We start from the raw sequence: 18,576 nt of genomic DNA, 5'->3' as shown, positions 1-18,576 counted from the left end.
AAATTTATTTGTATAAATAACAGTGGAAAATTTTCCTAACCTGAAGAAGGAAACAGACATCCAAGTTAAGGAAGCACAGAGAGCTCCAAACAAGATAAACCCAAAGAGGCCCACACCAAGACATATTATAATTAAAATGTCCAAAATTAAAGATAAAGAGAGAATCCTAAAAGCAGCAAGAGAAATGCCACAAGTGACACACAAAGGGAAGCCCATCAGGCTATCAGTGGACTTCTCAGCCGAGACCCTACAGGCGAGAAGAGAATGGCATGGCGTATTTAAAGTGCTAAAAGGAAAAGACCTACAGCCAAGAATACTCTATCCACCAAGGCTGTCATTCAGAATGGAAGGAGAGATAAAGAGCTTCCCGGACAAGCAAAAATTAAAGGAGTTTATCACCAAGAAACCAGTTCAACAAGAAATGCTGAAGGGACTTATTTAAGTGGGAAAGCAATGACCACAAATAGAGATTAAAAAAATATATATATCTAAGAAACAAAACAACAACAACAAAAAAACAGGCAATAAAATCACTTGTAAAGGTAAAAATATAGTAAAGGTAGCAGATCAACTATCTGTGAAGATAAGATGAAGGTTAAAAGACAAATGTACTAAAATGACTTATTTCAATGATAAGAGGGTAATGGATAGACAAACACTAAACAAGACACTATATATGATTTCAAAAGCATAAAACGTGGGAGGAGGGGAGTGAAAAAATAGAGCTTTTAGAAAGAGGTCAAGCTAAAGAGTCTATCAACTCGATATAGACTGTTATATACATAGAATATTAAATAGGATCCTCATGGTAATCACAAATCAGAAACCTATACTGAGCAAGAAAAAAAGTAAGAGAAAAGAAATCAAACAGGTTACTAAAGATAGAGAAAAAGAAAGGAACAGAGAAGAACTACTAAAACGCCCAGAAAAAAAAAGTAACAAATTGGCAATAAATACATATTTATCAATAGCTACTTTAAATGTCAATGGACTAAATGCTCCAATCAAATGCCAGAGGATGGCCAATTGGATAAAAAAACAAGACCCATGTATATGCTGCATACAAGAGACACACTTCAGACCTAAAGACACACACAAACTGAAAGTAAAAGGATGGAAAAAGATATTCCATGCAAATGGCAAAGAAAAGAAAGTGGGGGTAGCAATACTTATCTCAGACAAAATAGACTTTACAAGAAAAACTGTAACAAGAGACAAAGAGGGGTACTACATAATGATAAAGGGAACAATCTAACAAGAAAATATAACACTTGTAAATATCTACGCACCCAACATAGAAGCACCTAAATATATAAAGCAATTATTAACAGACATAAAAGGAGAAATAGACAGTAACACAATCATGGTAAGGGACTTTAACACTCCACTTACACCAATGGATAGGTCATCCACACAGAAGATAAATAAGGAAACACTGGCCTTAAAGGACACATTAGACCAGATGGACTTAGTAGATATATACAGAACATTCCATCCAAAAACCACAGAATACACATTCTTTTCAAATGCATATGGAACATTCTCCAGCACTGATCACATATTAGGCCACAAAACAAGTCTCAATAAATTTAAGAAGATCGAAATAATACCATGCATCTTTTCTGACCACAAAGGTATGAAAACTAGACATCAACAACAGGAAGAAAACCAGAAAAGCCAGAAAAATGTGGAGATTAAACAAAATGCTACTGAACAACGATTGGGTCAATGAAGAAATCAAAGGAGAAATCAAAAAATTCCTGGAGACAAATGAAAATGAAAATACGACATGCTAAAATCTGTGGGATACAGCAAAAGCAGTTCTACAAGGGAAGTTGATAGCAATTCAGGCCTACCTCAACAAAGAAGAAAAATCCCAAATGGACAATCTAAAAGCACATCTAAAGGTAGTGGAAAAAGAACAACAAACAAATCTCAAAATCAGCAGAAGGAAGGAAATAATGAAATAAATGATACAGCAACTAAAAAAAAAATGCAAAAAAATTAATACAACCAAGAGCTGGTTCTTTGAAAACATAAACAAAATTGACAAACCCTTAGCAAGATTCACCAAGAAAAAAAGAGAGAAGGCGCAAATAAATAAAATAAGAAATGAAAGAGGAGAGATTACAATGGACACGTCAGAAATACAAAAGATAATAAGGGAATACTATGAAAAGCTATACGCCAACAAATTGGATAATCTAGAAGAAATGGATAAATTCTTAGAATCATACAACCTTCCAAAACTGGACCAAGAAGTAGAAAATTTGAATAGACCGATCACCAGTAAGGAGATCGAAACAGCAATTAAAAACCTCCCAAAAAATAAAAGTCCAGGACCAGATGTCTTCTCTGTAGAATTCTACCAAACATTCAAAGACCTAATACCTATCTTTCTCAAACTATTCCAAAAAATTGAAGAGGAGGGGAGGCTTCCTAACTCATTCTACGAAGCCAACATTATACTGATACCAAAACCAGACTAGGACAACACACAAAAAGAAAATTACAGGCCAATATCACTGATGAACATTGATGCAAAAATTCTCAACAAAATACTAGCAAATCAAATACAATAATACATTAAAAAGATCATACATCATGATCAAGTGGGTTTCATTCCGGGGATGCAGGGATGGTTCAACATCCTCAAATCTATCAACTTGATACACCACATTAACAAAATGAAAAATAAAAATCACATGATCATCTCAATAGATGCAGAGAAAGCATTTGACAAGATACAGCATCCATTTATGATAAAAACTCTAAACAAAATGGGTATAGACAGAAAATACTTCAACATAATAAAGGCCATATATGACAAAACCCAGCAAATATCATTCTCAATGGAGAAAAACTGAAAGCTATCCCTCTAAGAACAGGAACCAGACAAGGATGCCCACTGTCACCACTCTCATTTAACATAGTATTGGAAGTCCTAGCCAGAGCAATCAGGCAAGAAAAAGATATAAAAGGGATCCCCATTGGAAAAGAAGAAGTGAAACTGTCACTCTTTGCAGATGACTTGGTTTTATATCTAGAAAACCCTAAAGAATCCACTAAAAAACTTTTAGAAGTAATAAAGGAATACAGTCAAGTCGCGGGATACAAAATCAACATATAAAAATTGGTTGAGTTTCTATACACTAACAACAAAGTAGCAGAAAGAGAAATTAAGAGTACAATCCCATTTACAATTGCAACAAAAAGAATAAAATACCTAGGAATAGACTTAACCAAAGAAGTGAAAGATCTGTACACCGAAAACTATAAAACATTGTTGAAAGAAATCAAAGAAGACACAAAGAAATGGAAAGACATTCTGTGCTCTTGTATTGGAAGAATTAACATCGTTAAAATGTCCATACTTCCTAAAGCCATCTACAGATTCAACGCAATCCTTATCAAAGTTCCAACAACATTTTTTACAGAAATAGAACAAGAATCCTAAAATTTATATGGAACAACAAAAGACCCTGCAGAGCCAAAGGATTCCTGAGAAAAAAGAACAAAGCTGGAGGTATCACACTCCCTGATTTCAAAATATACTACAAAGCCATAGTAACCAAAACAGCACAGTACTGGCACAAAAACAGACACACAGATCAATGGAACAGAATCAAGAGTCCAGAAGTAAACCCACACATTTATGGACAGCTAATATTTGACAAGGGAGCCAAGAGCATACGATGTTTCGAAAAGAGAGTCTCTTCAATAAATGGTGTTGGGAAAACTGGACAGCCACATGCAAAAGAATGAAAGTAGACCATTTCCTTACACCATGCACAAAAATCAACTCAAAATGGATTAAAGACCTGAATGTAAGACCCGAAACCACGAAACTTCTAGAACAAAACATAGGCAGTATGCTCTTTGACATCAATTTTAGCAGCATATTTTCAAGTCCCATGTCTGACTGGGCAAGGGAAACAAAAGAAAAAATGAACAAATGGGACTACATGCACAGCAAAGGAAACCATCAACAAAACAAAAAGACAACCTAACAACTGGGAGAAGATATTTGCAAATCATATATCAGATATGGGGTTAATATCCAAAATATACAAAGAACTCACACAGCTCAAGAGCAAAAAAACCAACAATCCAATTAAAAAATGGGCAAAAGATCTGAACAGAGATTTCCCCAAAGAAGATATACGGATGGCCAACAAGCATATGAAAAGATGCTCAACATCATTAGCTATCAGGGAAATGCAAATCAAAACTACAGTGAGGGATCACCTCACTCCAGTCGGAATGGCTATAATTAACAAGACAGGAAACAACAAATGTTGGAGAGGGTGTGGAGAGAAGGGAACCCTTGTACACTGCTGGTGGGAGTGCAAACTGGTGCACCCACTATGGAAAGCAGTTTGGAGTATCCTCAGAAAATTAAGAATAGATCTACCATATGATCCAGCTATTCCACTGCTGGGTATTTATCCAAAGAACTTGAAAACGCAAAGGCATAAAGATACTTGCACCCCTCGTTCACTGCAGCATTATACACAATAGCCAAGACTTGGAAGCAACCTAGGTGCCCATCAAGGGATGAATGGATAAAGAAGATGTGGTATTTATACACAATGGACTACTACTCAGCCATAAGAAATGACGAAATCCAGCCATTTGTGATAAGATGGATGGACCTTGAGGGTATTACGCTGAGTGAAATAAGTCAGAGGGAGAAAGTCAAATACCATATGATCTTACTTATAAGTAGAGGATAAAAACAACGACAGACAAACACATAGAATTGGAGATTGGATTGGTGGTTACGATGGGGAAGGGAGGGCGGGGGGAGGGCAAAAGGGGTGATTAGGCTCACATGTGAGGGGATGGAGTATAATTAGTTTTTGGGTGGCTACACAGAATTCGAAATATATTATTATGTACATCTGAAAGCTATATAATGTTATAATCCAATGTTACTGCAATTAAATAAATAAATACATAAATAAATAAAAATAAAACCAAATGATTCTGACTTGGGAAAAAATATATATATAACTATATGATTCCGCCTATAAGAGATACTTAGAGTGATCAAATTCAGAGACAAAGTTGACTGGTGGTTGCCAGGGGCTGGCAGGAGGAGGGATGGGGAGTTATGTTTAATGGGTACACAATTTTGGTTTTGCAAGATGAAAAGAGTTCTGGAGATGGATGGTGGTGACAGTTGCATAACAATGTGAATGTACTTAACACTATTATTAAAAATGGTTAAGATGGTAAATTTTGTTATATGCATTTTACCACAATTAAAAAAAAATAAAGCTCATAGCCCAAAAAACAAAGAAAAAAGAAAAACAAATACACGAGTGTTAAAGACACGGCCTAATGCAAGGGCTAGTGTCTTGATTTTAAAGTACTATACATACACGGTTTAAAAAAAAAATCCAAACAGTATGAGGTTATACACAATGGAAAATAAGTCTCCCTCCTATGTCTAACCCCTGGACACTCAAATCCCTGTTCCAAAGGTTCATTGGGACACTTTCATTGATAGACCTGGCACATATAAACATATAACATCTTAAAAAACAAAACAAAACAAAAAACTTGAGGTACATAAACCAGTTTCATCCTAATAGATACTGACGATTATCACTACTTTTTTTCTTCTACAAAAATGTACATACAAGCATTTGCATGTACAAACATACCTACAGGATAAATTCCTAGATGCGAGATTGCTGGGTCACAGAACATGGGCATTTTTGACTCTATGAGGTTGTGCCACTGTATATTCCTAACATATTTTATCAAATTTTTTTCCTTGCCAATTTAATAGTTGAAAACTACAACACATTTTAACTTAAATTTGTTTTTCAAAACAACTTTTAAAAAATGGATTCCAAGGTCATATTTTAAGTCAAAAAGGAATAATTTTCCTTATCTTCTGGTATATGATAATACATATAAAGCTATCCCTCCACAATTCATGGTTAATCAAAGACCAATGTTCTCATACATCTTCACAACCTTTACATTGGAGAAGACAAACCACACAAAGGCAAAAGCACTAGCAAAGGACAGAGAACAGTAAACGAAACTCTACTCTCCAATGATCTTTCAGGATCAGCACATTAAGAACAGCATCCTCACACCAAAACGTTAATTAAAGCATAATTATAAGAGGATTGCACGCTGTGTGTGTGTTTAAGAAAATAAGGAGTATATAATAATTTTTGACCGTGAGTTAAAAGGAAACTCTCCAAAGTTTGACAGATCACTGAAACTTAGAAGGTCACAGAAATGTTTTACCAGCCCATAAAATTTCAGTAATCCTTTCCATATCCAGGGTCACAACAAAGAACAATCTGAAATCAGTTTGAGCACAATCTGAGAACAAGCTGAGCACAGACCCATCTACAGAATTATAATATCAGTATTGTCAGGCATAGTTTTTCTTCCTCCCTCCCTCCTTCTTCCTTCTTTCCAACATCCCTTCTTTCTAATTACCTGCCATATGTCTATTTTGAGGGCCTGGCTTACGTGATACTGCTGACAGTCATCTCTAAATTATTCAGATGATTTTGAGGATAGTTGGGAGGGAGAAGGTCAGGAAATGATGATTAGTGCTTCTGAAAATTTAATATATAACTTTAAACAAAACTTTATATTAAAAAGTTTTTATATTAAAAACCTTAATATAAAACTTTAAACAAAACACCTGGAAATCTTGTTAAAATGTAGATCTGATTCATTAGTTCTGGGATGGGGCCAAAGATTCTGCATTTCTAAGAAGCCCCCCAGTGATACTGATGCTGCTGATCTGTGGTCCACACCTGAGTAGTAAGAATATTGATACTTTTAAAAAGTAACCCCAAAATTACTCAGATTCAACTTTAAGATATGTTTTACCATTTCAATATGAAGATTTACCAAAGAGCAAAACCCTGCAGGAGGAGCTATTATAATAGGAATAGTTAGTAGTTGGTGTGTAGCAGTTGTAGTAGTTAGCAGTAGTAGTAGCAGCAGCAGTAGTAACAGTAATTAGCAGCAGCAAACATTTGAAGAACACTTACTCTGAACACATATTCAGGTAAGCACTTAATTAACCATTAAAATGCCAGAAGGTAGGTGCTATTATCTCCACATTACAGATAAGAAAACCAAAGCTAACTTGCCCAAGATATTAGGCTCCAGGACCACTGCAGTACCTTATTCCGATTATCAAGTTCACCATCACTGTACTGTTATCAATGGACGTCACCATTTCTCAAGTTGACACATAGGAGGGGGCAATTGTTTAAAGGCCTTATTTTCTAGCTCCTATAAAGTCCAGCTTAGATAAATAAATAGACAGATTGTGGTAACTAATCAGTCTGGGTCAATGTCAGGAAGAATTTAAAACTATTATTTGACACTACAGGCAATCTCCCCTTGGATAACCAAGACTGGCCGTGTGTTTAGAGGCCACAGAGACGATGTTGTTTTAAATCGCTTGGCTTTATTGGCTAACTAAGGTGGGACAGAGTGGAAGGGCTTGCTTTTGAAGTTATCTGAAGACTAACTTTGGTTACAATATGAGTTCCAGCATATTTGGCTTCGAAGCTACATTTTACACTTTTTAGAGATCAAGCTAAACACACAGTTCTCAGCCACAAAGCCCTGTAGAGTAACTGGATCCGAGCAAGGGCACTTAAACTCACTGCCAAATAAAAAGCGTGATCGCCTTATTCCACACACACAAATGCCATACTAGGATAGGCCAATTAATCATGAATATAACTTTTCAGACATTACATAATTTCACATAGACTTGCTTCTAATGCTGCCAAAGAAAACAGCAATTTGTATCACTAAGAATAAATCCACACTTGAAAAGAAATGAAAGTTACAAACATGAAACAGTGTAACTCTGGCCACTTCTTTTCATGCCACCCTCCTTCATAATTTTTCTAGTTAATTTTATTTTACAAAACTGGCGTTAGTAAAACAACCTAAAATGATATAAGCCATAAAATTACATAAATAAATGAAACTAGAGAAATCCAAGTAATGTTACACTTATAAGAATAGTAAACTCTAAAATATGATTAACGGCACTAAAAAAATAAATAATAAAGTCATACGCACACTGCATACTTCTGGGTCCTCCAATATTACACAAAAACCCCTGGTATATTACGTCATTTATTATTATTTTTAATAGACTCCACTTTGCTATCTAAAACTATTTCTATTTTCTAAATAAATGTTTCACTGATACATCCCTCATAAATTAGGAATAAGTGATTAATTTGAAAGCAATCCACCAATATCTACAGTCAACATTTTCAAATATAAATAATCAACATAAGCCTAGTAAGTATCTATTTAGAAAATATTACCCGTCAGCCCAGGATTACCTTTAGCATGTTCATAAAATTCCTTAACAGAATATTTGCAAGCAACAAAACCAAGAAAACAAAAGCAATTAATTACTTCTCATGCTTAAATAATGGCTGTGCTGAAGATACATCAGACTTTAAAAGGGGGTAAGCATAAACTCATGACATATTTATCTGACTAGTCCTCTTCTACAGTCATTTTTGAAAAGAGTGTTCTCCTTCACACTATCCTTTCTCAAAAAATAAATTTCTCTTTCATTTACTCAAAAGTGGGTGGACTACTGCTTGCTTTTGAAACTTTCCTAAGGAAAACCTGTCACCTTAATCATTATCACACAAAAGTATGCAAGTGTCCATACATACACACGGGGCTCTGGTGCTTTTAAACAAAGACCAAACCACTAACAGCAGATCTTTAATAGGTATGCACAAACAACTGGTATAGTGCTTCTTTACCTTTGTTTAAACCCTTGCCTCACCAGCCAGGATTTTGTTCAACTTTATGTGTTCAGCATTTAAAATATGCATTTTTTAATTTTCTAAAAAAGAAATTACATCACAATTCTGAATGTTTTTCCTAACTATGTATGTGTACACAGATGTGTGAGCGCACGTGTGTATACGTGTGTGTGTGTGTGTATAAAATAAGGGGGTGTGTTCTTCATTCTTTCCCCCCAGTTAATAAATAATAATAATAACAGTTAATATTTATTGCATGTTTACAATGTGCCAGGTACTGTGTGAAGTACTTACATTATTTCAACAATCTCAGGTTGGTGTTATTATTGCCCCAGTCTTATTAAGGAGGAAACTGTGGCACAGAAAGGTTAAATAACAGGCCCAAAGGAGCATGGCTGCAAGTGGCAGGGCTCAGATTCCAAGTCAGGCAGTCGACCTCAGAATCTACTTTTTTCACCCCTGTGTGAGTCTCTAAATTAGGAACAGTAACCAGAACAGGGATGGAAAATAAGTCAAGGGCAAGGGTCATTTTGGGGGTGGGAGGCGGAGGTGAATTTATAATGGGAGTGGATATTATAAGAAGCAGCCATGGGAGGTCTATTATTGTCAGAGTAGATGAAGAGGAGACCATCAGCAATTCTCTGCTTAATTCAAAATGACTTTTACAGAAGATGAGATTTCAGAAGTTACTTAAAACAGAAGAAAAAAGGACAGCATCTTGAGAGGAGAGTATAAGAAACTGATTGTGCTTGGGAGATGGCTCAAAAGACTAATGTATTGAGTTCACAAGGAAGGTGCTAGGTAAAGGAACTTAAAACAAATGGAGAGAGAGAAGGCTGGGGACCTAAGCAGCAGAGGAGGGAAATGAGATAATCCAGAGCCTGCTGGTGCCTGGCTTTGATGCATGGAGTGAACAGCTAGAAGAGATGCAAAAGGAAATGAGACGCCACTGTAAAGATTTAAGGAAGGGGCTGGCATGGCCAGGAAGTCCACACAGCAGGACGTAACAGCCCATTCTAGAAACCTGGAAGAGAAGGCGAGGAGAGGAAAAGGACAGGCTTAGAAGCTACTGAGTTTAGTGGATTTCATGAAGATTTCTTAAAGACCAGTGTTATTCTGGACAAGTCTGTACATTGAGGGAAAAATGTCAGCCAGAAATTGATCTAAATTCAACAAAGTCTTCAGAAAAAACTGCCAAGGCAGAAAACTTCCTAGTGACTCTGCCAGTACAGCTAATTGTTTAGCAATTACTGGCCTTGATCATAACAGAAATTGTAGACATTTAAAAACTCTTATACTGTGAGGAACTACGTCTCAAAGCCCTTGAAATTTTTATTAGTATTTGGGCATGCTCTGAGCAAAGTTCTCTACCCACGTCACCAGAATAAAGATGATAATTTTCCAAAGAAAATTGTTACGTTGTCTTCTCCATTAAGCTAGTTATCCTCAGTGAACATGTACATATGAATAATTTATATGCACCTGGAATGATTAACATGAGCATACTGTTCCAAAGACACAGCTAGTTTTCTTAACAGTCCAGATCATAGAAATTCCTAACAGTTATTTTCTTTCTTTCTTTTTTTTGTGAGGAAAATTGGCCCTGAGCTAACACCTGTGCCAGTCTTCCTCCATTTCATGTGGGACGCCGCCACAGCGTGGCTTGACAGCAGTGCTAGGTCCTCGCCCAGGATCTGAACCCACGAACCCTGGGCCACCAAAGCAGACTGCACAAACTTACACTACACCACTGGGCCAGCCCCCTATTTTCATTTGGTTAAAGGGATAAAATACAGACATTTATGGGGGAAAAACAACTTTTGCAGCTTATTGATTTAGCTTTAGGAGTATTTCACAAGTGAGTCCTTTCTAGCAGCACACAACCAGGGGCATATGTCTCATTAATACGGAACAGCTACCTTGCAGTTTGCCCTCATGAATTAATCAACATCACTCAAATTCAAACCATCAGGCAAAAATCAACAGAGACCTACATCTCTTTGAACACTGTAGAACCACCCAAACAATGTTATCATTTATGATAATGACAATAAACTCAAACCCTAACCACAAGCCCCCAAACTAGTGTCTCTACTCATGAGTTATTTATTTCTAGGCTCTCTTCTTTCCAAGGAACTAATTGTGTGAATGAAAGCTGTCAAATGCAACACTGTCTATATTGCTGCATTAGCTGCATCACGTAACACTACAAACCAAGAGCTGAGAAACGGCAGGGGATAACCTCAAGGCCACACAGCAAAATTAGGGGTTTTGGGGAATCTGGATCTCTCCTCTAAATTCAATAGTCTATTGTTAGGCAAAGTAACCTGTTTCCTGATCAGCATGTGAAACAATACAGGAAAAAATGGTGTGTAAGCAGAAAGTCTTTCTTTATGAGCTGCAAATTATATTAAAAAGGTTTCATTTCTAATTATGGTCATAGAATTACAGATACCTTAAGAAGAAGAGCCTGTTTGTTCTCCCTGGTGTGAGCAACTCACTGATTTAGGCTCTCTTGAAGCCAGCAGCCAAGTGGCAGTGGCACAGATCCAGGAGTGCCTGGAGAAGAACAGATGGACAGCTATCCTAAAAAAAGAGCTCCCTGATGTCACCCAGCAATGAGATGTGAGAGCTGGATAACTATCCCATCCTCATTCAGGTACTACATGTATAAAATGAAAGGGTTCACAGTAAGTAGATATTTTTCTCATTGGAGAGCAGATAACACCATGGTTGTTCTCCCTTCCACTCTCATTTTCTAAGGAGGCCTTCCCAAGGCTTCCTATTTAACATAAATCAACTTCATCTAAGGATTATTTTTCAGTTTTCCACTTATGTTGGTTAAGAGAAAATTCATATTTCATCAAAGTTTTCAGAACGTGTTACACAAACTTTTGAAAGGTTGCTGACACACACTGTAGTAAAGGAATTAAGGGCATAGAATCTGGAACCAGACTCCCTGGGTTTAATCCCTAACTCTACCATTTTCTAGTTGTGTGACCAAGCCAAGTATTTGACCCCTCCTTTAGTTTCTATATCTGTAAAATGGGAACAACAATAGTTGTACGAATTACATGAGATCGCATATTTAAAGCACGTGTATAGCATGTGGTGAGTGCTCAAAAGATGTTAGCAGCTATGAGTTATTACCCTATGATGTAGATATTTTGGCTAATCAACATTTTTTCAGCACCTGCTACTTACTTCAACTGTACAAGAGCACAGACTCTCTATCCACTATGCCAGAGAAGATCAAAAGAACGAGAACATGTGACTTGTGCCTTGAAGAGTTTACAAATTATATGGGGAAAGAGGATACATACAATTCAAGACCATGATTTTAGACAAAACAATTCCACAAACACGTGTGTTTCATATTTCCTTCAATAACATATTCTGTAAGGTTGGCAAGTCAAATTCTCAAAGATCAGTTCCTCTATCCCTTGTAAAAGAAAGGAATGATGAACAGTTTTGAAAATTAAACGTGTCAAAAATTGTCACATGTTAATTGTATCTCAATAAAACTGAGGGGAAAAAAGAATTATTCTATTTTCTTCTTATAAATTCATTTAGCTAAAGAAATATTTGAGCACTTATATACAGGACACTATATTTGATTTTAAAATTCAGGTTTTTCAAGTTTTATTTCATTAAAATTGTATAGCTAGAACATAAATTATCAATAGAAGTATAAAAGTTGGGTAGAGTCAGTGCATAGGGCTTCTAAAAGGAGGTGAATTTTGATGAAAATTTTAAAACGAAGGGTGGGAGAGAAACTAACAGCAGAAGTAAAGGGCAGTAGACATGGGTAGAAAGGTAAGGGGTGGTGCCTATGACGATTAAAATACACAGACTTGAGCAAGGATTCATGCAGGGACAGGAAAAGAAAGGAGGTCCTTTAGATGGAGAGCCAACTTGGCAACAGCCTCAAATTAAGAAAAACAAAGCTCTCCTAACTGACCACCACGTAACGGCCTCGCCAGTCCAGAGCTCTTTATTTCCCCACAAAATGCTCAACACTAGTGGCTAATAAGCTATTGTCTAGGACACTTCTGCTTCCACCTGTTGAGTTCTGTGCTTAATTGTGTTTGTTTTCAAATCTGTTTATGTCAGTTATGCCTGTTACCATAATTAAGTACCTTAATTAAACACTGTTATACAACATCCAATAAACTATGTGTACAAAAGAATCGTAGTCTCTATGGACACTTAGTTGAATGTTTTTAGACAAATTTGACTAATAGTAAAAATAAATTGTACAAGATTTGGAGGAAATTACAATCTAGAAGAATTCTGCATTCAGATTGCTTCATAAATGCCTTTAAAGAAACTGAGACTGAAAATTGTTGAGAAAAAAGATGGGCAACTCCAACCCATGCTCAGAAGAAAAGCCTGCCTTCCATCACACAACGGGCAAACACATAAACATGATATATATCTTATAGTTAAAATATTAATAAAATGTTTATTTATATCCTTTTTTATTCCTTCCTTTTAAACAATTTTAAACTAACCAACCAATTCTTACCACCTCAAATAAAAGAGCTTTTATTGTAATGAAGTCAAGTGGCCCATATGATCATTCTTAAAAGACAATTACCAAAAAACTACACCTTCACATAGCTGGGAAAAATCCTATTCAAATACATAAATTTTTATATCTATACTCACTGTGTCTCATTTCAGCTAAGTCTATGTGATCATAGATGCACAAGGAATAATAACAGGTAAATCAAATGTAAATTTTGTTAAATATTTTGCCCACAAAACTCCAATCTGAATATTGAATTTAAACAGATATTTGCATTGTATAGACCCAACCTTAATATATTTTCCTTTTATCTAATGCAAAATAAATATTTCATATCTAGCACAAAAGAAGTCTAAATAGATATCAAGTACTTTCAAAGTATCTTAAAATAATCAAGAAAAGATAGATACTACAAGGATAATCAGTCTGTGAAAAGCAATCATTTTTCAAATATTATAATTTGCTACTGACTGACTTTAAGACCTAAATAATATTAACATAAACAATGGTAGATACCACCTACTTGTGTTCACTTTTTTCTTGAGTGGGTTAAAACACAGACAAGAACTAAACCTAGGATGTAGTAATAAGAATTATTTTATTTACTGTGAATTATTTTGAATACACACTTACTACTTATATATCTGAAACTATCACCCCAGTAGAAGCTACATATATTTTCCCATTAATTACCCAGAGCAGGTTATTAATCCTAACTGCAAACAATTTGCCCAACTGATGGCTCGTTGGTTTTTCTGACATGACCATTTCACAGATAATTAGACTATAAAACCACTAAATAGGGATTGTGTCTTGGACTATGTCCTGTACATGATGATGAATACACATGGCACTCAGTCAATGTATGACTAATGATAACACTGCCGTTCGTTTATTTTTCAAATACTTTATGTTCACTGAAAAATATTTATCACAGGATTTCACTGTACGCAAGAGCATCTGTAACACAGGGTAGAAACGGAATGTTTTCAAAACAGAGTGCCTGGAAACATTAGCCAGAACTCAGGCGGCCAGTATTTGGGGATTTTTTTGGCAGGCGCATAAAATAGATCAGACATTCTAGTTAGAAAACTAAATTCCCAGGCAATAGGTAGAAGAAACCAATTTCATTCAAGATAAATGATTACTTTCAAATTCCATTAAGAAGAAAGAATTCTGTTTGGTAGAGATAGGCATAAAATCATGAAAGACATCAGAAATAAGAGATGAGGCCCAAACCACCACTGCCTCGTATTCTGCAGCATTTCCCACTACAGAGGCCAGAAAGCTCTGCAAATTTTATCTAATTAATTATAAATCACTAAACAAATCCTGACAATGAGGAGAATGCAGCTTGGACAGAAACAGTCTGAACATTTCTAACTCTAAGTTCTACCACACAACAAAAGAGAAAAATATTCAGCAAGGAAAAACAAAGGTTCTTGGCTAGAAGCTCAACTCACCATCTTGTACTTATCAAAGTCATCTTAGAAGGCATTATTCCAGGGTTACTTTACGGTTGTCTAAAAACTAAAAAATGTACATGCACTGGCCCAAGGTCAGTGATCAATAAATACTTGTTGACTTGATGTCTTAATTTTTCAAGAAAAGGGTTATGAAGCCTTTAAAGTTTTAACAACTATGTATAAAAACTAAAGATTTCTTTCTCCAAAAAGTAAGTTCGTATGTCAAATGACATAAATGAGCTAAGAATTTTAAAGTACAGAATAAAACCAGGTAGGGGGCCAGCCCCGTGGCTGAGTGGTTCAATTCGCGTGCTCCACTTTGGCAGCCCAGGGTTTTGCTGGTTTGGATCCTGGGCGCAGACATGGCACCACTCGTCAGGCCACGTTGAGGAGGCATCCCACATGCCACAACTAGAGGGACCCACAACTAAAACAATATACAACTATGTACAGGGGGAATGGGGGAGAAAAAGCAGAAGAAAAAAAAGAAAATTGGCAACAGTTGTTAGTCCAGGTGCCAATCTTTAAAAAAAAAGAATAAAAACCAGGCTCTCCACCAGTGATTAAATCAGAGATTCAAACTGTTCTTCCTGACAGGAGAATAGAAAATATTACAAATATTTATTTCTTCTGTAGTAGTGAATTTTACTAAATAATACTTTTCATCTCTCTTCCTTCTTGCATGCATAGCACTTAAAACTGAAAACATACACTATTACACTTGATTACTACTCAAAATATCTAGCATTCTGTTTCACATGCATAAATCTTATCCATTCAATCACACTACTAGTTTCCCGAGAGAGAGAGGGTCTTACACTTTTTATAGCCTCTTCAGGGCCTAATGCACCATCAGGATATAATAGACTTGCAAAAATTACTTATTTATCAAGTAAGTAATAATTTAACCAGGGAAAGAGAAAGTAAACTCCCGCATCTGGCACAAGTAATAGATACTTGCTTTATTCAAATATCCTGGTTCATAGAGTAGGATTAACAACTTCACAAATTTTGAGTGGAGTTAAAAACTTATTACAGCTATACAAAACACAATTTACTTTTTCTTGAGTTTTGCATTGTATATCCTTGCATTACTACCCTTGATGAAATAGAGGACTCCCTAGTTAAAAGAACTTTTCAAATAATAAAATGCCAGGTAGGCTATTTCTTTTTCCTGGAGCACTCTTTGCTGATGAGTTTGGATGTCTGACTCATGATCCAGGTTAGCTTGCATAAGCCTGTGGAGTCCTCTCGAGTTTAGGGCAGCTCAGAGGGTCTCTCCTATATACAAGCATTGGAAAGCAGCACATGACCACCTAGTCTGCATATTTCCTAGGCTGTAAAACATGGGGTCCAAGAGCAAAGGTCACTGTGGAAGCTACCAGTAGACTCCTGATAGCACTGAATTGGTGCTGGATGCTTGTAAATGCCAAAGGACATCCACAAAGGCAAATGGGTAGGAAAAACAGCACCTACTCCAAGTTAGCATGAGAAAGACATCTGAGGAAGGGTGAGGAGTGAGGGGCTGGGGAAAAGGGCTACTAAGAGAACCCAGAGCCCCCTGGGGCTTCACTCCCCACCCCCGCAACCCAACCAGTGAATAATCCAGCCCATCACTACTTGCTGAGACTCTGAATCAGAAAGGATTTTAAATGATCTCTTTTTTAAAAAGAGATTTTCAATTTCCCCAACAGTCTGTCAGAGCCAAAGAAAGGCTTCTTACAGCAGGCTCCAGTCAGCCAAGACAAGGTGCCTCCTGCTGAGATGCTAGCTCCCCAGTTCAGATTTCCTGAATCATTCAGGCTCTCCTGAGGGGTTTCTTTATACCCACAGAAACATTGAGGTCTCACTCTGCAGGGATCATCTCTAGGCAGTCCCTTGTCAGTTGACAGATATGGCTCCTAATTCATTAGCAGTCTGTACTATTAGGGTGGGAGGTTGAAGAGATGCACAGAAGCCTTAAAGGAGCCTTGTCAAGCACCTATACTGGGTCAACACTAATTGGTAGAGAATTGTTTATTACATCAACATATAGGTCAAACCTAGAACACTCATGTCCTCAGCAAGATTTGTAATTATATTTCTGGAATGTGTATTCTAAGGAACAACAGAAGTGTAGTAATAACAAATGTTGATATGATGATTCTATTGCCTTACATTTATTGAATATGCTTAACTCTTACTTCATTACTGCATTCAATCCTCACAACCCTGTGTGAGATGAGGAAGAATAAATACCTCAAAATAAAGGAATGGAACACAGAGCTGACTTAACTAGAGGTCACTCCTTCCTGGGAGAGCCAGAACAGAGGTCTCTGGTGTGCACTGAGGAAGGCACGTAAACAGATACATTCATTCATTAAACAAATCTCTGTCCAATACCTCCATGCAAAGTGGTGGACCAAGCTCCAAGATTTCACAGGTAAATATGATAGGGTCTTGTCGTAAAAAAGTTGTGAGATGATACGAAGGGAACAAGGTGGCATTTAGGCTGGGTCTTGAAGTGTAGGTGATAAGTGTTGCTAGGTAAAGACTAAAACAAACATGCAGAGGCATGGACCCAAGGAAGGACCTGGGTCAGCTTATTAAAAACATATATACATAAAATAGAATAAGAGTTTATATTTACACTTATAGGTAACATAGATAAATGGTTTTTGAAAAAAAATAATAACATTCCATTTTTGACTAGTCTAAAACCCCATGTCTATCCAATTTCAAAATCAAATTCATTTATTGTGTTCACAATATACATACTAATATACATATTATGTACCCAGTTACACACTCACTGTGCCCTGCACCTATCATCATTGTAATTGCATGGTTATCTGTGTGATTATTTGTTTACTGGCTCCCCTGCCCTCCACCTTGCCATGGACTGTAAGTTCTAGTCAGTACAAACTGCATCTGTTCTGCTTACCACTCTATCTCCTACACATGTGTTGTGTCCGCATCCCACACATAAAGAGCACTCAATACATTCTTTCAGTGAATGAATAAATATCTATCAGGCACGGTTATAAAAGAATTCCCAGCAGAAGACAATGACACCTAAAAATTAATAATAACACTCTGTAATGAGGGTTATAAGAGTTACTGTTAAAGAGCTTTGAAAACACAGATGAAGAAGCAAATAATCCAGTTCAGATATCTTCCTACACATTCACCCTGTATAGACAGTTTCCACCCTTTAATAATTTACTTTTATAACAAATACTCATCCAACAGAACCTATGTTACTTTGTTAACGAAATTTAAGCAATAAAAGTGACTCAATTTCCAGGTATAGGTTTCACAAAATGCTCTATTCTCTGTCAACCACTGTGATTACCAGTGCCTTTGTGAGGATTATGAAAAAGAAATGTTATTATAAAGAAAGACTGGAACAAGCCTAACCCTAGACCTGCTTATTAGGAAATCCTCTTCTTTGAAATTAATGTAAATTGGAGGGATGCAGGGTGGTGGGGGAGGCTAAGGGAAGGGAAAGGGTAGGATGATTCTTCCACAATAAAAAAGAGATTTTATATTTTGGTTTGGATACAGAAGCTAAAAGGTCTCCTCTATCGTCCCCAAAATTCTAATATTAGACCTTTAGCTTTCAGATGTTAAGAAACAGTTTATGTCCCAAAGGTACAATTAAAACAAAGTTGAAAAAAATAACTCAATAGAGCAAACTGACAGGTTCCATCATCTGATTTCATCACAGAACAGTAGGAAGCATTTAACTGGCCTACAGAGAGATAGAAGAGTGATTCTCTTGGCTAGAAGGCAC

The 18,576-nt window shown here is 36.4% G+C and overlaps 1 protein-coding gene across 12 annotated transcripts in view; it reads right to left on the bottom strand.

Moving 5' to 3' along the window:
- The window catches only part of KAT6B (lysine acetyltransferase 6B), a 191,736-nt gene that overhangs the window by 81,375 nt on the left and 91,785 nt on the right, over positions 1-18,576 (bottom strand). The gene's annotated exons all lie outside the window — the stretch shown is intronic.

This window comes from Equus caballus, chromosome 1 (assembly GCF_041296265.1).
Source record: "Equus caballus isolate H_3958 breed thoroughbred chromosome 1, TB-T2T, whole genome shotgun sequence".
NCBI lineage: Eukaryota > Metazoa > Chordata > Mammalia > Perissodactyla > Equidae > Equus > Equus caballus.
The sequence above is the reverse complement of the archived record's forward strand: the minus strand, read 5'-3'. Positions and strand labels throughout refer to the sequence as shown.